The following is a 23,099-nucleotide window of genomic DNA, read 5'->3' as shown; positions in this document are numbered from 1 at the left end:
AAAACCCGAAAAATTTCCGGTACACATCACTAGTTTTAACACCTACAAAAATAACCCCACTGATGAATTGCTTGAAACGTATATATGGGACTTTTGGATTCTTTCCTTACAGCTCAGGCACAACAACGTTTGGATTACACCAAGCTTAATTATTATAAATGGGGGAATAAATCTGGAAAATTGTTGGCGACAACGTCCAGACCCTGGAAAAAACTATCACTCATAATGGCCCTGAGGGGTGGTCCACAGAATAATATTTGTACAACTACAAGTGACATTCTAGCACATTTCCATCAATATTATACAGGTCTATATAGCCCTATTGCCCCACAGACGGATCTGCAAAGGGACTTTATGACACAAGCAAACTTACCTGTACTCACTCCAGAGCAAGTAGAGCTACTGGTGAAAGAGATTACGGAAGAGGAATTAAAGGAGGTTATCTCTACGATGCAACCTCACAAATCACCAGGGCCTGATTAATGGCAAACGGGGGACTCTGATAACCATGCAGATAGGTACGAGGTAGGGGTGCCCCCTGTCACCGCTTCTCTTATTTAATTATTTATTTATTTATTTTATTTATTAGCAGTTTCTTTTATAGCGCAGAATATTCCGTTGCGCTTTACAATTAACAGTTATAGAACAAAACTAGGCAAAGACAAACAGACATAGAGGTAGGAAGGCCCTGCTCAAAAGCTTACAAACTATAGGGAAATAGGCATTGATACACAAGGATAGATGCTACCTGCTGCATAATGGTCCGCCAGATTGCTAGGTTCTTAATGGGTTGTATGATATGATCACCCAGCAATGTTGGAAGACAAAATATGTGAGGTTATGTGGACTGTACAGAGGGGATTTAATTGGATAGGGAAGCATTGAAGGTTATGTGGGTTGGTCTGGAATTTGGTAGGCTTGTCTGAAGAGATGAGTTTTCAGGGAACGTTTAAAGGTTTGGAGACTAGAGGAGAGTCTTATTGTGCGTGGGAGTGCATTCCACAGAGTGGGTGAAGCCCAGATAAAGTCCTGTAATTTTGAGTGTGAACAAGTAATACATGTGGCTGAGAGACACAGATCTTGTGCAGAGCGGAGAGGTCTGGTAGGGAGATATTTTGAGATGAGTGAGAAGATGTACAGTATGATGGTGCAGTTTGGTTAATAGCCTTGTATGTAAGAACTTCAAATGATGTGAATGCGAGTGATGGAACCTTGTCTATCGATCCCCTCTTCCGTATACTACAGGATTCATCCACATACCAGGGTATAAGAATAGGGAATACAGAAATAAAATTGTTGGCATTCACGGATGACGTTTTACTATATATTGGTAACCAAGGAATCTCTTAGAGGTATACTGGAGCTATTGGATAATTTTGGAAAGGTGTCGGGCTTTGCAGTTAACTTAACCAAATCAGTGGGTCTGGCAATGAATTCCATTAACTTGGGCCAAGTCCTACATAATGTATTTAGGCATTAAACTCCCAAAATATCCTTTGGAATTTTATAGATGAAATATGACAGCATTACACTCCATAGCCATAGAATTAGAAATATGGAAGCACCTGAAGTTGTTTTATTTGGGGAGGGCAAATCTCATTAAAATGTGCACTTTTCCGCACTTGTTATATCTCATACAATCCCTGCCAGTAATAATCAGCAGGTCTGATTTATCCAAGATTGTGACGCTATTTCGACAATTTATTTGGAATGGCAAGAAACCACGCATTGCTATACTTAAGTTACAGCAAATAAATTTAATGGTGGTATAAACTTCCCAAATGTCCAACTTTACAACCATGCTTCTTTGTTTCCTTTTTTTTTATGGATTTGATAAATGATAATGACACTTATGCAAATACTCAATTGGAAGCCAAATTTCTAAAAGAGGGGAACCAGATAGAGATGAGCGGATTCGGTTTTACTCGGATTTACTCGGTTCTCAAAACGGCATCTTATTGGCTCACGGATGTCACGTGTTTTGGATAGCCAATCAGATGCCGTTTTGAGAACCGAGTAAATCCGAGTAAAACCGAATCCGCTCATCTCTAGAACCAGATTACATTTTTATATGAGATGGAGGTGGAACATGATCAGGAATTAAGAGATAATCCTTTATTGTGGATAATTTATCGCTATTGGCACATTCTACGTCGCTCCAGGAATTTGGGTTCGCACAAATTGCTGTATTTAACGTTTCTTGGTAATAGGGACTTCCAGCATGGGGAGGCGTACTTTCCGTTTACAATTATTTATCGAGAGGGCCTGAAAAATATAAAAAATTTGGATGACTTTAGTAATGTAAAACCTATGACGTTTGCACAGGCACAACAATCTTACTCGTTTATAAGTAGTTATCCATTAGCATTTTTTCAGATGCAGCATCACGTTAGCCTAGTGCTCAAATCATTATCCACAATGGACTTAGATAACACTTTAGGTGGCATTTTGAGATCTCCCCCTGCCACCAAGAAGAAGGCTCTATCACTTCATTATAAGTTATTAAATATGGCTATGGATCACTCTGCCTCAATGAAGGGTATACAACAATGGACCCTAGACATCCCCACTCTTACATGTGATAAATTACTAAAGAACTTAGCGAATTCATGTAAGCTGATACCATTGGCGCAATATCATGAAATGTATTATAATATTGTTCATAGGGCCTATTATTCCCCTTATAGACAATTTTTGGCAGGTATGTCTTGGATGCATGTGTTAAGTGCAATACTCCAAGAGTGGATTTGATACACTGCTTTTGGAATTGCCCTATGTTATGCCGATTCTGGCTTCAAATTAGACATTACACGACGGAACACTTGATAAACTTTGTCCCACTTACAGTTGAATGGGCTCTGTTTTGAATTACTCCAGAGAATCAAAGAATCACCAAAGGCTGCAAGAGTTTATTACTTGCTATAAGCTCGGCAGCTCGCAAAGCTATATTACAATCTTGCTTTATTTAAACAGAAATGACATCATTTATTCCAAATGCAATGGTTAGAAACCACAATACATAAAGATAAACTAGTTGGCCAATTTTTTTTACATTGGGAGAGCTATATAGTAACTCTTCCTACAGATTATCAAAAACGAATACGATGTTCACTTAAAAATAATGAATGGTACGAAACAAGAATACTGTTGGGTGACCCCCCTATTGTACTGGACTCTTGAACCTATGAAATGTCTAAGGAAGAAAATGTCCCCGGGGCCTGGCCTCCTCGCATGCCTTGTAGATATATGATGGCAAATTTCTTCTTTTCTTTTCTTTTTATGAGATCTGTTATTGACTCTGTGATTTGGGGAGTAATGAGCTGTACATGTGTACTCATGCTTATATCCGCATTACAATGTTTTGATCAATACATGTTGTACCAAATGTGAATGCTACTATTAATTTCTGGTAGCAATTGTATACTTTTTGTCTTCCTCATCTTTTATATGTAAACTTGTGATGATGTGAAGTGATGCATTAATAAAAACATGTTTAAAAAAAAAAAAAAAGATTCTGGTGCCTTCAAATGTGTAAAATGGCTGCAATTAGATTTCGGGTACATAAAAATGGATATAAGTATATATTTGGGTCAATTAAAGGCACTTTTAAAAACCTTGCAAAAATTACCGATTACTCCCACCTGCAAGCCTAAAAACTCTTAAAGCACCCCAATAAGCTTGCCCCGTACCTTGTTACCCAATTTCCATCACTCCGCACTTTTTTACCCCCAAACTGCCATCTTATTATTGGCTGATTAAAAATAATTAAAAACCAATTAATAATTAAGGGGAATGTCCAAGAGGTTCTGAACCAAGTTCTGCCATTTTTAGCCAAAAATAGGGATTTTCCCCAACTTTTCACCTGCTCAGAGTTGGTTAAAAGAAATTTGTGATAAACCCTATGGAGAATTATCGCATGCGAGTGATTGTATAGCTGTGATATTGCTGGTCACGGAAAAAAAGCAACATTTTCACATTTTTTGCAGTAAAAACTTGGTATCGTGGCTATTTGGACACCCCTCTAAGTAGAGGAAGATTGGTTACAGTATGGGGAAAATAATCATAGCACATTAAACTCTTCTTGTAGTTTTCTTGTAGTCACACATATGACAGCTCAAGAATGTTGCAGACTATAAAATATAAATGCATCACCTTGCTTTCCAGGAGAGGTATACTTTTATACAAAGAACAACTCTCAGGTATTCTCTAAAGAACTTGTATTTATTCTAGCAGCAGACAGGGGGAGCCAGAGATCTATGTGGTTTGGTGATCCAACAGTGCCGCTGTGGAGGAAGGACTGAGTGACTATGTATTAATTAGCTATATATAAAGTATAACAAATTTGGATTTATCAGTTAACTTGGACTTTTAGGGCCATAGATACTCAAGACTTTCCTGTTTACGCAAGCATTTCCATAATGTCCCTTTAGTATCTACGTGCTTCTGTATTTTATGAAAAGCTGTTCTGTACTTCATTATTTTCTGTACTATATTATGCTATGTATCTGTTAAGCGCCTTGACTCCTATTGGAGAAAGAGCGCTATATAAATAAAATTATTATTATTATTATTATTATTACTCTTACATAGTGTGCAAGGAAACAAATATGTGCATTTGCCCATATGCAGAGTTGAAGGCATCTTTATGGCCATACCACCACATACACATTCACTTAGTATGACAGCAGATATCATCATCAAAGCACAAAGGTGAAAAAAATGCATATTCACATTTCATTCCAAGTGTGATTAGACATTCCCTCACTAAACTTTGGCTCCTGCACATGAGAACGCAAGGTTACGTATACTCAGTCACAAGTGGATATGTGGATGGAATACCATGTGCAATGCAAATACACCAGGGGTGTAATTCAGAGGTAGACACTGCTGAGTCTGCTCTGGAGCCCTTTGCCAGAGTTGTGATAATATGCTAATGCTAATATCAGCCTTCCCTTGGTATACTACCATGCGCCAGAATGTGCAAGACTTGTGACGCCTATTTTCTGAGCCCCTGCATGCCGTACCACTGCTGGTGTTTCTAGACAGTCTACCATTGATGCACCATCACATCCACCACCGACTAAACATCACCTTAGTTTATTCTGCCAATGTAAAGTTTATATGATTAGGGGTATACTGTAAGTGGAGGGTATGTTGACAGTGCCCACTAACATCATAACATAGATGAACAGATCATTGTAAGGGTCTGACATGTGGGTTCCAGTTTGTCTACCAGTCTTATTTAGCCCCATTGTACTGGACCTGATCGTATGTCCATAGCTTTATACCTGCCAACACATGCACTGCCAGGGCTCCTTACACAATATTTTTTACACAATATTTACACAATATTTTTTACATTACACAATATTTTTTATTTTTGTCACTACACCAGTTTCACCATCAATTTATTTTCTATTTCTTATGCTGCCCATACATTTGTGCGATGCCCCGCGACGCGACATCGCGGGGCATCGCACCGGCAGTTCAGGTGTGATGAAATCGCGCCTGAAATGCCAAAGTGATTACCATGTGATCATGCGATAGATCGCATGCTAATCACTTGATGGGCACGTCACCTCTGAGTGGGAGCCGACGGGTGCCTTTCGCGCATCGCAGTGCGATATATTGCATGTGTTTTTAAAACTGCGAAGCGATAAATATTAAGTGCAGCACATACTATCATGAGACGCGATATTCAAGCAGTGTGCCCGTGCATCGCGTCACATGGTACCTTAAATATGCATACAATCTTTCGATTTCTCTCGCAGATGTGATCGAAATCAAAGGATTGTATGCCATATCTCACAAGTGTATGGGCTACATTAGAATGGTTGACATGTTGACCCCTTTTGGGGGTGAGACGGGGGGTAGCAAGATGGACCATTTTACAAAACGGGGGGGGGGGGGGTGGGAGGGGGGGGGGGTGCTGAGGCAAGGGTCTGCATCTCCTGATGCAGATTTCTTGGCCCCGGCAGGAACCTGCGATGTCGGCAGGAGGCATTTTTTTTCTTCAGACTCCTCCTGCAGCATTAACATATTAGTTGTACAGTATTGCACAGCTGCTGCATACAAAGATGCGGCAGCTGCCCAATCCCGTGCAACGTGAATCAGGCTCATAGTCTTAATTTACAAGAATTATACCAAGAAAAAAAGGAAAAACATTTTTTTAAAGGACCTTTCCTTCGCTCCTGTACTCTTAAGCTGGCCATACACTGGAGCAGTTTTAGGTACGAATGCACGATTTGGGCGCCCCGAATGTTGCATTGTATGCAAATAGTGCATTATTTGGGTATGAATACGATTCAATTTGCAGTCACGCGGTTCAAATGTCGCATTCCCTAGTCATACGTGCAGCCCATATAGGGGGTAATTCTGAGTTGATCGCAGCTTCAAGTTTGTTAGCAATTGGGCAAAACCATGTGCACTGCAGGGGAGGCAGATATAACATGTGCAGAGAGAGATAGATTTGGGTGTGGTGTGTTCAATCTGTAATCTAAATTGCAGTGTAAAAATAAAGCAGCCAGTATTTACCCTGCATAGAAACAAAATAACCCACCCAAATCTAACTCTCTCTGCACATGTTATATCTGCCTCCCCTGCAGTGTACATGGTTTTGCCCAATTGCTATCAAAAATCCTGCTGCGATCAACTTGGAATTACCCCCATTATCCGTTGCAATTGTATGCACATCGTAAAACCACCAAATTGTGAGTCCAGGACTGCCAGGGAGCAGCCGCGCAATTCAAGGGAAATCGTGAGACCAGTTGCATCTGATGCTGGTTGTTCTGATGTATGGCCAGCTTTACATAATGAATACAAACAATAAATGATATCCCTTATTTTTATTATTAACGTGCACAGGTATTTGTACACTCGATGGAAAGTTCTATGTATGTGTTTGGTCAAAATAACATTTTAAATGTATTTCTCAGCCTGCGTCTTCCCACTTGCTTTTTATTTTTGACTTCAGTTATTTATTTATTTAACTAACTGGCAAATCATTTTGGAGTAGACAGCCCAGGTCAGATCATGCAAGCACATAAAACTTCACACGTTCAGATGCATCCGCACATCATTCAAGCCCACTTATCTAAATAAATAATGACACTGACAACCAACTGTGGTGTGATAGGGGTCGGCTTTTATTGAGTGAGAGGAAGGCCTATTAAAGCTAAACTTGGATGAAAAACTCCCTCTCTAACTAAGGTGGCGGGGAGAATAATGGTTAAAATATTTATCACACATAGCATAAAGCAGAAAGCACATGAAAATAAAATATCTCAAAATTACAATTGAAATAATATCCTAAATGTTGGAGGGCCTTCTGCCCAGATGTTCCAGGATCGGCCTTCTGCCGCCATCCCTGAGGGCCTTCTGCCCAGATGTTCAGGGATGGGCCTTCTGCCACCATCCCTGACCACAACACAACTCGTAAGGACAGAGCTAAACTTGCCCCTACGGAATAAAAAATTGGGCCACCAGCCCCAAGATCCACGTATGCTGCTCACCAACTAATAGCATATGGGCTCACCTGGTACGGTGATGCCCATGGTAAAATTATAAAAGTAACCAAAACTCAATTCCAAATCTTAAGGAAATTAAACCTAATAAATCAAAAATAAATAACCGTTCTGAATCGGCCAACTGCCAGGTTCCTCTAAACCTGCCACCGCCACCAAAACCCTAAACTCAACGAACAAACAGGACCTCGAGACTCTGATGACGTCTTCAAAATATGGGCAGACTTGCAGCTGACAGGTGAACCCCATCTGACCAGTACAACTCAATCGCACCCGGGTTAAAAGCTCCTCGCCAAACACACCGAGGCACAATGTCCAACTAGATGACAGTACAAATGGGCCAGTCGGTAATCAACTGCCAAGGATGGCGCTGAATTTCACAGCGCCTATCTAGGCCAGACCTACGCACTAAATCGTTGCCCCTTACATGTACAATCAGGAAAATGGATAACCCAAACTGTCCATAGCCAATAGCAACCATTCTCAGAAACCGTCCCACCTGAGGCCCCTGCGCCCACAACCAGCGCATGAGCTGCAGCTCCGGGAACCTCTCAACATCACTGGCCACAGATGAAATGAATAGCCAGTAAATATAAGAATGGCCACTCAACCAAACAATTAGCGGATCTAACCTCCGTCCTGTAAAAGAATTGTGAATAAAGGCAGGAATAAGTGTAAACTCCTACATAACATGAGGGGGAAATCCTAACCGTGACAGGATGACGGGGAGGGAGGGGGAGTTTTGGGTCGCCCAGTTTGACTTGAGGCAAAAACAAAACATCCTTCAGCCGGCAAAAGCCGTAATTAAAACCGACGGTAAAACAAAAATTCCTCGATTGCGACGAGCGGCTAATCCTCAAAGGGGCACACTGCCAGGGGAAGGCCTGATATAGCATCTAACTGCACCAAACCTCCGCCTACCCAGTGCCCGGATCTCGACTTCAGGCCAACGAGCCACAGCGGCGGTGGAAACCGCGCCGATGCGGAAAGAGTGAGTCCCATAATCGACCGGTGACAGACCCAGGTCCAATAAACAGCGCTCCAACAACCGACAGTAAATGGTACCTAGTCAGCCGGGAACCGTCACTATGAATGAGGCACCGTCAGGCGAATGAGGCAGAAAGCACAAATAAGCCCTGGCCGCGACCACCGGGCAAATGCTGCGTATACTGGCCTGACCCATTCGAACCCACTGCCCCCTGCCCACTACGTCGGTCTTGGAATGCTAAATCTTGCACCACAAACCGTCGGGGTGTACGACGCTCTGGCTCGTCAGCATGGGCGAAGCTGCTGCACGGGAGAGCGCCACCAGCTGCCCACCCTGAACGCACCATGATAAGCCAACACAAAAACCATCCTGAAAAGGCGAACTTCGCAGTCCGAGGAGCCGATCCTCCTCAGCGACCCCAAAATTCGACTCAACAAGGAAACAGCGCCAGGAAAAGGACGTATCAAAGTCCCTCTCCCTGCTGTGGCGCAAAAGCGTGATATGCCCGTGCGTACCTGTCTGACATACGTACGCGATGTTCCGTTGACATAAAATCGCTAAACGAAGTAAAAAATTAAATCAGGAATGGTCTTACCCCTATGTCCCCTTTCCCGCAGGAAACGTTTCTTCACTCCCAGGAAGCCAAATAAGTCGCACATGTTGTAAGATAACCTGACACACATAATCAGGACCTTCATCACCCCAAGAACGTGCCAAAGGAGCCAACCGTCCAAAGCGTAACCACTCAAACAGGAAAGGGGGCATCAGCAATTCCGATACGGACATCCGGAACATGTTTGGCTCACAACGTGATGTTGTTCACCAAGCATGTCAACACTATTTGGGCAAGAACCCTAAATACCGGCAAGGAAGTAAACCTCTGCCTCTTCTTGGCAAAGACAACTCCCATGTCGTCACGTCACACTCAAATATAACCTCCTTCGTGCGCAGGCAGTGGTCTCATACTTCCAACGCCAACCTAATAGGAATATGTAGAGCAACCACATGTTTCCTGTTAAGCTTTTGACAATCCAATCCTCCGGCCAACTTGCAGCGCACCACCTATCCGAAAAATAAGCGCCAAAGCGAAAGGTCCCTGCTGCGTCCGTCAGAAACTCCAAGACAATACTGGGAACGGCCATTTCTAGCTACAAAACATACCCCGTTAAATTGGAAAGGAAAAGCGTCTCAAACGCGCAAATCCCTACAAATCTCACAAGATAATCTCAAAATTATGTATAGGTCTAATTCCTACTGTCGCTTTTCTAATTCCCTACAAAAACACCCTGCCGATGAAGTTAAGCAAACCCACTATAAATTGAGCCTTCTGAAGTGCGAGTTTGCCTGCCACTAGCGCTAACAATACTCCATCATGGAGACGGCGCACATTATCTTCCGTAAGCCATCACAGACCCGCCTGAGTATCAATTTGGATACCCCAATACACAAAGAATCCATAGGACCATCTGTCTTTTCACACGCAATTTGCACTCTAAAAACCTCAAACCATTCAAGCGAGTAGTTTAGCAAAATCATACCGATCCGCCTTCGTGGGGCAGGTTAAAAGTAAATCCTCCAGGTAGTGCATAATTCCCGGCTCCCCTGAGGCATCTTGTAAACACCAGTGTAAGAATGTGGCAAACCATTAAAAATACGCGCAAGAAATTGAACAACCCATCGGCAAGAATCCGTCGACATAAAAACCCATCAATCAACCTAAACCCCTAAAGCGAACGCCGACGTGAAAGAAGGAGGTGGAAATCCGGTGCTAGGGTGTTCGGCGCCCCCCTGCAAACTATAAATTTGCGCCCTCCCGTACTTTACAAAGGGACAGCGCACATAATGCTTATACACACAATGCTCCCTGTAGTAGTGGGACTTACACACGTAACGCCCCCTGCAGTAGTGATGTTTACACACGTAACATTCCCTGAAGCAGTGACGCTTACACACATTCTGCCCCCTGCAGCAGTGACGCTTACACACGTAAAGCACCCTGTAGTATTGACGCTTACACACGTAACGCCCCTTGTACCAGTGACGCTTATACAAGATGCAGTGATGCTTACACGCCTAACGCCCCCTGCAGCAGTGATGCTTACACACGTAACGCACACTTCGATGCTTACACATGTAACGCCCCCTTAATGCCCCCTGTACCAGTGACGCTTACACACGCAACGACCCCTGTACCAGTGATGCTTACACACGTAACGCTCCCTGAAGCAGTGATGCTTACACACGTAACGCACCCTGTAGCGTTGACGCTTACACACATAAATCTTTTTGTGGTCGCCGCTGCGACAGCTTTCTTCGTTCGCGGCATTGCTGCACGGCGACGATTGTCGATGGGCAATGACGCACCTGCGCAATGCAGCTGCCGCGCATGCGCAGTTCTGTCCCGATCGCACAGCTGCGAAGAAGTGCAGAGTGCGATCGGATCTAAATGACCCCCACTGTACATACATACAGTCACAAACACACACAAACACACACACAAACACACACACAAACACACACACTCTTTCCAGCCACTTACATGAAAAAGTCTGGAAACTCGTCCTCCTGTGATGCAGGCTGCAGCTTGGTCCCATGTAGCTCCGCTCCTTATTCCCACAAAGCTCCACCCCCTTTTAGATCTGCCCAGCACACTGTGACTGGCTGCACTGTATGTGACAGGGGAGGGGGGAGAGGAGGCTTCATGATGCCTGCGCCGCTGCCTGTCATAGAGTTAGACAGGCGCAGCAGCCAGCATCAGCAGGGCAGGGGAACTCAGCACAGGGATGCAGAGCGGGTAGAGCGCCTCTCCCCCCTGGACCGGGTACCAGAGTCCATTCCACAACCAGGGCTACCCCCACTTTCCCCGGACCATTCCAGATCCTAAGAAGACTCAAAAGCCTGCGCAGCCATGCCCGCTGACGCAGTACCACCTTGCCCACGTCCGGATGCTTCTGCTATTTCCATGTCTATTGGTGACCTTGGCTCTGTGGAAACAAAAGAGACATCGTTCCCGGTCGCAGGCGCCCCGGTCAGGCCAGAAACCTAGCACAGGTACCCAGATAAACTTATTGATGCCAAAACTGGGTTTACCCCATCGGCATAAAAGACCCCAATGAGCCCTCACAGTCTACTGCCGAAGACCCTCCGACAGGCTCATCCTGGCCTGTGTGCGCCTCCTCATCCGCCTATCTCTAGCATTAACACCAGCCGTTCAGGCCCTACGCGCCCGCCACCAGCCTGGCCTGTGTAAACCAGGGCGGGAGCGCTGCCTGGGCTGCCCAGGCTCGTCGCGCCCGCCCACACGTGGCCTAGTGCCTCATTATTATGTAACCTGGGGCCTATTAATTCTAAGTGGGCACACTGCCCGGCTCGTCTAGGCCACGTGCAGCCACCCCCAGTGCGGCCGGTGTCATCTGCGTAGTCGCGGTAGAGCGGGCAGGCTGCCCGGTCCCGCTGTGGCTGTCCGGCGCGTGGCCTAGTGCCTCATTAGCGCTGCATCCAGAGTGGGCGGTCAGCCTGGCTTTTCCGGGCCCCACGCGGCCCCCACTGATGCGGGCCGGCACGTCCTGCCCAGTCACAGCCGGGCAAGCGCACTGACCGGCCTGTCCAGGCCTAGCCCACCTGCCCCCCACTTGATGTAGCAGCTGCTCGGGCGTAGACACCGCTGTCTGAGCACGCCGGCCAGATTACTGCCGCCGAGCTCCAGTGGCTCTATCCTTCGTGACGTCACCCGCCTCCGCCGCACTTCGCGCCGGAGACAGCAAAGGCACCCTCTGCACTGCGTGCGCACGTGCGAGAGCCCCCCCGTGAACGGACGCGGATTCCCTTACAGCGGGCGCATCAGGCCTGCCCCGACTCGCCCGGCCCACAGAGGAGTCTGCCAAGCGAGCAGACACGCCCGCACAGCACCACAGTCTGGCAGCCATGAACAAGGAAGGGAGGACACTGTAACAGTACTGAAAATAAAAGTAGGATAGGAAGGATAAAGATATAGATAGCAGGAAAAGGTATGGGAGAAAGGAAAGAGAAGGCAGAGTTTATACAGTGAAAAGAATGACTAGATAGAGAGCAGAATGAAACACTGGTAATAATACAAATCACAATGTACTTGTCAGTCCAACGATAAAACTGTAAAGAGGCAGAAACTTCTAGGCTGAATTCCTATATCCCTAGCAACACCACCCCTGACTCCATCACAACCAATCAAATCCAAACAGCACATACACAACGTTCCACCCCCAAAAGCCTTAACCACTGACAGGCCACAGTGATACTTTGACTGACATGCTAAAATGCCCAGTCCGGTGAGTTTATGCTGTTCTGGCACACAAGGTGCCCTACACAGTCTTTCCTAGATTCAGACCATCACCGCTATTTCCTGCTGTCACCAGTGGCATCCTGGTGACACAAAGTTATAGGGATTTTGATTAGATCACTTTGCCCATGTGTAAAACTAATAATCAGGTTCCAGGTGGAAATGTGATCAATATTTTTATTTGAACCAGATGCAAGTCAGTGGCATCAAGTTTGTGACAGTTATGTATGTAAGGGTTATTGGTAGGAGGCTGTAGGACACTCACAAGCTGAAATATCTTTACATTGATTAATCTGCCCTTGTGTCAGCGACAAGCTCAGTGTCCAGTGTCATTATGCCAGAAAATGTGCTTTGCTTTATGATGCTGTTTATTCATCCTCCGAAATTTCCCATGTTACCAGCACTTCCAGGGGCAAACACAGGATTTCTGGAGTGGGTTTGCCCAGTTGTTTGAGTTTAGAGGGAGTATGGCCAGCCAATGAAGAATGCATACGTAGCATATAACATCCTATAATTTGCCCCAAACAAAGAGCACTTTATGTAGTACAGTACAGACATGTGTAGGCCCAATGATTATGGTAAGCCACCAGATTCTCTCTCTGGTGAGATGACTGAGCACACAGAAGACATGGTAGCAAAATGTTATGCAACTGGGCACGTGCAGCAACTTCATTCCGCCCTTTATACTGCATGTAGTGGCCCTGGCCATGCTTTGGGGAAGGGGGGTTCATCACACTCACTAAACATTACAGGGCAGGGAAATGTAAGGTACAGCAGTGACACAGTTAGATCATACACTATAGCTGTAGAAGCCAGGAAAACGCTACTGGGCAGGCTCCATGTTGACACCTTTAGGGAGGCTTCATTCCCTAACCAAGATGGCTGCCATATTTACTTCTGCACATGCATAGTACGTTCTTCTTACTGTGGTTAGAGCGCCACAGTGGGACACAGATGTGAGACTCTGTGATACACTGGATCCACAATGCTATACACTGCTTGCATCCTGCACTGCTGCCTACATACAGTCAACGATTGTTGGTCTGTATGCGCTACTCCATGCTGAGAGTCTGTTGCAAGTGCGGCTGCACATTCAAGATGCTGCTAAATAAGCTACTTAACATATTAAGTACTGGGCTGTTCAGTGACTTCAGGGCATCTGTGGGTGAGTACATTTCCTCTGCCATAACATCTTCACCAGTGCATAATTATTCCAACAATAGCCAGTTTGGTCTTGGTCTTTGTCATTAGCAGTTTAATTTGGATTCTGATTGTGAAATTTTATTCCAGGCTATATGAAAATAATTTACTATGTCAATAACTTTGCATGGCGCCCTTACTTTAGGACATGTTTTTAGAGGACACACAAAGTTTGCTTTGCTCACATATGAAAATACCATCTGGTATTTGAAAAGAGAAAGAAGATGAATAACATTTCAGAGGTTTCTCAGACACACACACACACACACACACACACACACACACACACACACACACACACACACACACACACACACACACAATGTTCCAGTAGAGGACTGGGATAAATTATTACGGGGCAAAGACTGACCATGCTACGTATTTGGACAAATAATATTAATGATTACATATGTAACATCTAAAATGTGCTTAAAATTCCCTTTGTCTAGCCACTGTTTAAATACAGGGGCCAAGTGGTTGGGTTAATTGCAAAAGGTAAGCAAGACAAGGAAATAATATATCATTTTCTGAGGCATCTACGATCAATAAATAACATTGAAACTTTGGGAAAAGAAAATCTATGGATATATTAGTTCATGGACTTTAGTGATAGGTAAATGTAGTAGACCAAATTGATCAGAGTAAGAACATTTACTTACAGTACTTATCTCACAAGCCTCAGTACATGCCAAAATACAGAAGTATATAGTGTCACAAAACAGAGATATTAAGTGCTCCCCAGCCACTTGATTAGTTCTTTGAGGCTATGGAACTTCTATATGATGACCGATCCTTTACTGCATATCCTACTCTATCATGATACAGTGCCTAATTCAGACCTGATCGCAGCAGCAAAATCTTTCTCTAATGGACAAAACCATGTGCACTGCAGGTGGGGCAGATATACCATGTGCACAGAGAGTTAGATTTGGGTGGGTTATATTGTTTCTGTGCAGGGCATAGGCATGCGCACGGGGATGCCTGGTGCGCACAGGCAACCCCTAATGTCCGGCACCACCCACACTGCAGCACAGTGATCACTGAGCGTGTGATCGAAGCCCAGTCTGCAGCTCATTCCTGTGCCTCCCACTGCGCCCATCGCCCAGCAGCCGCCTATAATATATGCCGAGTGAGTATACTGGCCGGCGGCCTCACAGGGGGGACTACCGTCACCTTGCGATGTGACGTAATGGTGTCACATCGCGTGTCCGCCCATGCTCTCCTCCTGCCTACTCTCTCCAGTCCATCCTCATGTGCATCCACACCACACGCCACAGGCAGCGCTCCTGTCAGTGGGACTCTGAGCCGCTGCCGGAGGACACATGCTGCTGAGACAGTTCAGCAGAGTCTCTGTAACTGAGACAGACAGTAAGTCATTATTCCTGATATCCTGCGTCCAATTCTGCTTTTGCCCCATTGTCTGCAGTACAGAAGAAAGCTCTTCTGGTTGAAGCTGGAGCTTAATTGAAATAATTATTTCAATCATTATTACCCTGCTGGTTAGGACTATATTACTGGATGCCGGGCGCCTGGGTTAATCATGGGTGCATTTAAACCTCCTCCCAACTCCGCCTCTAACTGCGTGATATGATGTGATGATGTCATGCCTTCACACCCACCAACTCTCTCCTCATGTGCCACGCCAACGCCACTGTGTAAGAGCAGCATGCAGCCTTCCAGAGGACAAATTCAATCAAATTAATTGACTTAATGAATCAACAAGCAGTTGTTCAGCAGTATGGTCTGCCAGTGTGAGTGTGTGGCATAATGTGAATTTTGCTCATACTGTGTGGGGTAATGTGAATTTGGCTCATTCTGTGTGGGGTAATGTGAACTTGGCTCATACTGTGTAGCATAATGTGAATTTGTCTCATACCGTCTGGTCTAATGTGAATTCCGACTTATAATGTGTGGCATAATGTGAATTTCTGTCTCATACTGTGTGGAGTAATGTGAATGTCTGTCTCATACTGTGTGGCATAATGTGAATTTGGCTCATACTGTGTGGGGTAATATGAATTTGGCTCATTCTGTGTGGGGTAATATGAATTTGGCTCATTCTGCGTGGGGTAATGTAAATTTGGCTCATACCGTGTGGCGTAATGTGAATTTGGCTCATACCGTGTGGTGTAATGTGAATTCCGGCTCATACTGTGTGGCATAATGTGAATTTCTGTCTCATACCGTGTGGCATAATGTGAATTTTGGCTCATACTGTGTGGAGTCATGTGAATTTCTGTCTCATACTCTGTGGCATAATGAGAATTTCTGTCTCATACTGTGTGGCATAATGTGAATTTCACCTCATACTGTGTGGAGTATTGTGAATTTCTGTCTCATACTGTGTGGCATAATGTGAATTTCTGTCTCATACTGTGTGGCATAATGTGAATTTCGGCTCATGCTGTGTGGCTTAATGTGAATAAGGGCAATATTGTCAGTAGCTGGTGAGCATGGGGACATGTGTGACAAATGCTGGTGTCCTGCGGAGGGGTCTGATGGCTTAGAAAGAGGCAGATGTTGCTCTGATGGCACATGTGTAAATTTAAAATTTTACTTGTGTTATATTAAATCTCAAATGTTCGGCCCCCTAAATCTCCCGTACTTTTCAGAGTGGCCCATTCAGAATCAGGGTGTAGGTGCTAGGGGGTGCAAGGGGTGGGGTGTGTGTGGGGGAGGAATACATATGCACCTAGGCTCACCACTTGCTAGTTCCACCACTGGGTCAGGGTTAGGTTGGGAAGGTGTAAGCAGCGATAAGGTGCAGCGGCAGCTAGGACTCAGGGCTATGAAGTAGCGGACAGTCAGTAGCAGCTGGTGGTCGCATCATTAGGTTTCATTTTATTTCCCCTTTGTGTATTATACAGTATCTACTTGTAGTATTAGGAAGTTGAACTAGGGAGAAATTAGATTAAGCCATGTGATTTTACTGAGAGAATGTAAAATAGTGCTAGACATGTCTCTGGCCGGTGCTAGACATGCCCAAAAGGCGGTGCACCTCCTAATAAATTTAGCTGCGCATGCCTATGGTGCAGGGTAAATACTGGCTGCTTTATTTTTACACTGCAGTTTAGATTTCAGTTTGGACACACCACACCCAAATCTAACTCTCTCTGCACATGTTATATATGCCTCCCCTGCAGTGCACATGGTTTTGCCCATTAGAGAAAGATTTTGCTTTTGCGATCAGGTCTGAATTAGGCCCTATGTTACTTACAATGGTGAAATACTTTGGCCAGAGTTTGGCCAACTGTTGCATGGCTGCTGCCCCATCCCCCTCTTCCCCCCCCCCAACAACTGTGTGCATGGCTGCCTGGTGCTCTCCTACTCCCTCCGGACTGTGTGCATGGCTGCCTGGTGCTCTCCCACTCCCTCCTGACTGTGTGCATGGCTGCAGCACCTCATCCCCCCTGAAGCTTAAGATGACAGGCCCTGCATCTTTATCGAATATGTGCTGTCTTACCCCTGCATCTATCAGGAGTTGATGGTCGGAAGAGAAGCATGTAACCTGGCCAGCCAGCTCAAAGCCCCATGTGAATTGCCTGGGGGGAGCTGCAGTGGCGCACCCAGGGGGGGGGGGGGGTTCCGAGCACCCAGAAACCCCCCTCCACCCTTGCTGCATGAGTACTATTAATGGCTGTTTAGCATCCTCTGCAGCCTGCTGTCTTCCTGGTGGCACTTGTAAGTGCTTAATAAAAGTTTATTTTAATTATAGTACATATATATCCATGTGCATACATATATACACATATGTATATACATACATGTAAACACACACACACACATGATATATATACATGCGTATATATGCGTGTACTGTATGTATATATATATATATATGTATGCATGTTTAGTATGCTATATGTATATGTGTGTATGTATGTGTATATATATATATATATATATTTGTGTGTATATATGGTATATATATATATATATGTGTGAGTATATATATATATATATATATATATATATATATACACACAGACACACTAGTTTTACGGACCCAGCATATACTGGTTCACCTCAGTCCCCACCCCCGTGCTTGGCTCCACCCAGTTCTGGAAACCCCCCCATGCAAATCCTGCGTTTGCCACTGAGCTGTGCGCCAAGAGGCTGTGGCTGAAATGTACTGTACTGAGAGAATCTCTTACCAGCCGACGGCCACAGGGGCAAGCTATGGGGCCCAGTGGGGGTAGCAGATGTTACAGTCCACAGAATCAAGTTCCGGATGGCCAGGAGGGCTGCCCATGAACCCCATACACAGAGACAGCCTTGGTTCCATCTGTTATAAAAATACAAGTTTTTCTGCTTATGATTATTTGTATGACTGTAGTTTACATTCTACATTGCTCTCCGACCCTGTTTTCCTATTTCCAATCATATATGAGAGGTTAGCAACTTTTCCTCTCTATCTGGGTAAGCTGCTTCTGGTTAATAAAACTTTTTTTTGTGTGCATATGCATTTATATACACTGCTCAAAAAAATAAAGGGAACACTTAACACATCCTAGATCTGAATAAATGAAATATTCTTATTAAATACTTTGTTCTTTACATAGTTGAATGTGCTGACAACAAAATCACACAAAAATTATCAATGGAAATCAAATATATTAACCCATGGAGGTCTGGATTTGGAGTCACACTCAAAATTAAAGTGAAAAAACACACTACAGGCTGATCCAACTTTGATGTAATGTCCTTAAAACAAGTCAAAATGAGGCTCAGTAGTGTGTGTGGCCTCCACGTGCCTGTATGACCTCCCTACAACGCCTGGGCATGCTCCTGATGAGGTGGCGGATGGTCTCCTGAGGGATCTCCTCCCAGACCTGGACTAAAGCATCCACCAACTCCTGGACAGTCTGTGGTGCAACGTGGCGTTGGTGGATGGAGCGAGACATGATGTCCCAGATGTGCTCAATTGGATTCAGGTCTGGGGAATGGGCGGGCCAGTCCATAGCATCAATGCCTTCGTCTTGCAGGAACTGCTGACGCACTCCAGCCACATGAGGTCTAGCATTGTCTTGCATTAGGAGGAACTCAGGGCCAACCGCACCAACATATGGTCTCACAAGGGGTCTAAGGATCTCATCTCGGTACCTAATGGCAGTCAGGCTACCTCTGGCGAGCACATGGAGGGCTGTGCGGCCCCCCAAAGAAATGCCACCCCACACCATTACTGACCCACTGCCAAACTGGTCATGCTGGAGGATGTTGCAGGCAGCAGAACGTTCTCCTTGGCGTCTCCAGACTCTGTCACGTCTGTCACATGTGCTCAGTGAGAACCTGCTTTCATCTGTGAAGAGTGGCGAATTTGCCAATCTTGGTGTTCTCTGGCAAATGCCAAACTTCCTACACGGTGTTGGGCTGTAAGCACAACCCCCACCTGTGGACGTCCGGCCCTCATACCACCCTCATGGAGTCTGTTTCTGATCGTTTGAGTAGACACATGCACATTTGTGGCTTGCTGGAGGTCATTTTGCAGGGTTCTGGCAGTGCTCCTCCTGTTCCTCCTTGCACAAAGGCGGAGGTAGCGGTCCTGCTGCTGGGTTGTTGCCCTCCTACGGCCTCCTCCACGTCTCCTGATGTACTGGCCTGTCTCCTGGTAGCGCCTCCATGCTCATGACACTACGCTGACAGACACAGCAGACCTTCTTGCGACAGCTCGCATTGATGTGCCATCCTGGATGAGCACTACCTGAGCCACTTGTGTGGGTTGTAGACTCCGTCTCATGCTACCACTAGACTTAAAGCACCACCAGCTTTCAAAAGTGACCAAAACATCAGCCAGACAGCATAGGAGCTGAGAAGTGGTCTGTGGTCACCACCTGCAGAACAACTCCTTTATTGGGGGTGTCTTGCTAATTGCCTATAATTTCCACCTGTTGTCTATTCCATTTGCACAATAACATGTGAAATTGATTGTCAATCAGTGTTGCTTCCTAAGTGGACAGTTTGATTTCACAGAAGTGTGATTGACTTGGAGTTACATTGGGGTCGATTCAATTTGGCAACAGTTGAATAGCGCCGGGAGTTTGCTCCTGGTGCCAGGGCCGGTGCTAAGGTGTTCGGCGCCCCCCTGCAAACTATAAATTTGCGCCCTCCCATACTTTAAAAGGGACACCCAAAATGGGGTGTGGTCTTACAAGGAAGGGGCGTGACCACACAAAATGACTCCCATTTCAAATTACGCCACACAGTAGTAGTGCGCTTATGCATAATGTCCCCAGTAGTAGCGTCACTTATGCATACTGTACCTAGTAGTAGTGCGCGTATGCATAATGTCCCTAGTAGTAGCGTCACTTATGCATAATGTCCCCAGTAGTAGCGTCACTTATGCATAATGTCCCTAGTAGTAGTGCGCGTATGCATGCATAATGTCCCCAGTAGTAGCGTCACTTATGCATAATGTCCCCAGTAGTAGCGTCACTTATGCATAATGTCCCTAGTAGTAGAGCGCGTATGCATGCATAATGTCCCCAGTAGTAGCGTCACTTATGCATAATGTCCCCAGTAGTAGCGTCACTTATGCATAATGTCCCTAGTAGTAGAGCGCGTATGCATGCATAATGTCCCCAGTAGTAGCGTCACTTATGCATAATGTCCCCAGTAGTAGCGTCACTTATGCATAATGTCCCTAGTAGTAGCGTCACTTATGCATAATGTCCCCAGTAGTAGCGTCACTTATGCATAATGTCCCCAGTAGTAGCGTCACTTATGCATAATGTCCCCAGTAGTAGCGTCACTTATGCATAATGTCCCTAGTAGTAGCGTCACTTATGCATAATGTCCCCAGTAGTAGCGTCACTTATGCATAATGTCCCTAGTAGTAGCGTCACTTGTGCATAATGTCCCCAGTAGTAGCGTCACTTATGCATAATGTCCCTAGTAGTAGTGCGCGTATGCATGCATAATGTCCCCAGTAGTAGCGGCTTATATGCATAATATGCACAGGTGATGTAGTTATGTGACCGGCGGTCAAGAGACCGACGGTCACATTACCTCCCCCAACATCCTGCCCCCTCACAATCCCGGCAGTCGGCATGCCGACCAAGAGGGACTATTCCCACTCGTGGGTGTCCATGACACCCATAAAGTAGGAATGGAACCTGTGGTGACCGTAGGTCGCCACTGAGCCCGCAGCGTGGCGAGCGCAGCGAGCCCGCAAGGGGCTAGCTGCGCTTACCACCACCCCGGCGGGATTCCGCTGCCGGAGTCGGTATGTTGACCGTCGGTTTCCTGTCTGCCGCTCACGCATACCACACCCATCCACAGAAGTGCCACTTTAACCATAATGGCTAAACAGATTATTTTTTTCCCTCCAACATCTCCCCTACTTACTGTACTGTTTTCTGTATATATGCAGCCATGAGCACCCACAGAAGAGGGAGGGCTGGAAAAGAGATGCCAGGAAGACTGAGGAGGCAATCACTGGCAGGCAGAGGCAGTATGAATACTGGAGTGGGAGGAGAGTAGGGTAGAGATAGGACACAGGAGAGTAGGGACCAGTCTGGATAGGAGCACAGCTTATTGGTGGCTGGTCCCAGGGGAGGGGCCAGCAACTTGTTGGGGGTTGTGCATAACACAGGAACGATCCTGAATGAAAGCCAGACAGCAGCAGCGCCTACAATCTGTACACACAGCTATATGACAGGAGCCCAATGCCCAAACACCTGCAGCTTCATCACAGGCAGCAGCAGTAGAGGAAGTAAGGAACATACTGCATATGCAGTTACCCGTCCGGCTCCGCCCCCGAAACTCCGCCCCCTCTCTACGTTCCCACTGTAGTTCACTGCAGTGTGTTAAACTTTCTGTCATCAGTGCGGCCGGGAATCGGGACTTCACGCTGCGTGTCTGACCACTATGTACATTAAAAGCCTGGCAGCAGGGGAGACCCGCGCAGCAGCTGGGTGCAGAGCAGGGAGAGCGCCTATCGAGCCCGGCGCCTACCTGCTTTGCATCCCTTTGCTGAGCGGGTAGCGCCGGGCCTGCCTGGCGCTATTCAATACAGCGCCGACTGACCCTCAATTGTCGGGAATTCTTCTCTCATCCCCGGGGGATGAGAGAAGAAACCCGACAAAAGTACTGCCACGAGGCCGGCGCGAGGCTGATTCTGTCGGGAATCAGCATCGCCGCGGGTAGTTAAGTCGAAGAATGCCCGTTCTCCCGACAAAACTACCTGTTAAGTCGGCGAGAACGGGCCATCGCTGACTTAACTGGAGCTGAATTGAATAGCGTCGGGAGCTAATTCCCGGCGCTATTCAACTGTTGCCGAATTGAATCGACCCCATTGTGTTGTTTAAGTGTTCCCTTTTCCTATTTTTTTTGAGCAGTGTATTATACAGTATATACTATTAGTGTCAGGTTTTTGCTTGGTCACTACTGTCCATTTTCCAGAAGGAGAGAACCTGTTCTTTTCTTCAGCAGCTGTCAATTCACATGAGCATCCAGCATTGCTAGGCAACAAGGATCCAAATGTTTTCCCCTAGGCCACTTGTTCTGTGCAGACACCCACCCCACTGCCTGCAGAAAACAGTGCATGCAGCATGCTATATTTAAAACTTAACACTTCTTGTGTAACAATAGGGGACAATTTTCCCTTGTCTTCAACCTCTTACTAAGTTAGCAAATTGAGATAAACACACACTTAAAACGTATTTATAAACCATGGCTATGTTGCATAAAGAGCACTAGCCATATATCAGGCTTAATTAAACAGGACAGAAATTGAACATAAAATTCAGTATAGGATATTGCGTTGTACAGATGTGCTGCTGTCCATACTCCTTACAATAAGCTGTAGTGGAAAGTGAGAATAACATTAACGTTTTCCCATATCCTCTTGGTCAGATGCACAGTGAATGCTGCTTGAATGACTATGAGATAGAGATAATTGATCACTATGACAAATCCTTTGCCAGGACATATGATACTTTTACAAGTTCTGGCCTGATGTGAATGCTGCTCTTGTTCTGTTTCTAACAATCCTACCGAATGTCTGTGCAGAGAAACATCAGAAGGCGCTATGAGGGAGAGCACCTGTACATGTGCTCAATAGTCACATTTTTAC

General features: G+C 45.6%; 1 long non-coding RNA gene across 1 annotated transcript; it reads right to left on the bottom strand.

The window, feature by feature from the left end:
* Window positions 1-1,993: 1,993 nt before the first annotated feature.
* On the bottom strand, window positions 1,994-21,475 carry LOC135051274 (uncharacterized). The gene is made up of 3 exons (XR_010242153.1): window positions 21,371-21,475; window positions 18,181-18,311; window positions 1,994-2,265 (listed from the first exon to the last, which is right to left on the bottom strand). It is a non-coding gene; the product is annotated as an uncharacterized LOC135051274 (long non-coding RNA).
* Between the last annotated feature and the right edge of the window lie 1,624 nt (window positions 21,476-23,099).

Source organism: Pseudophryne corroboree, chromosome 2 (genome assembly GCF_028390025.1).
Source record: "Pseudophryne corroboree isolate aPseCor3 chromosome 2, aPseCor3.hap2, whole genome shotgun sequence".
Lineage (NCBI taxonomy): Eukaryota > Metazoa > Chordata > Amphibia > Anura > Myobatrachidae > Pseudophryne > Pseudophryne corroboree.
This window is presented reverse-complemented; position numbering and strand designations above follow the sequence as displayed.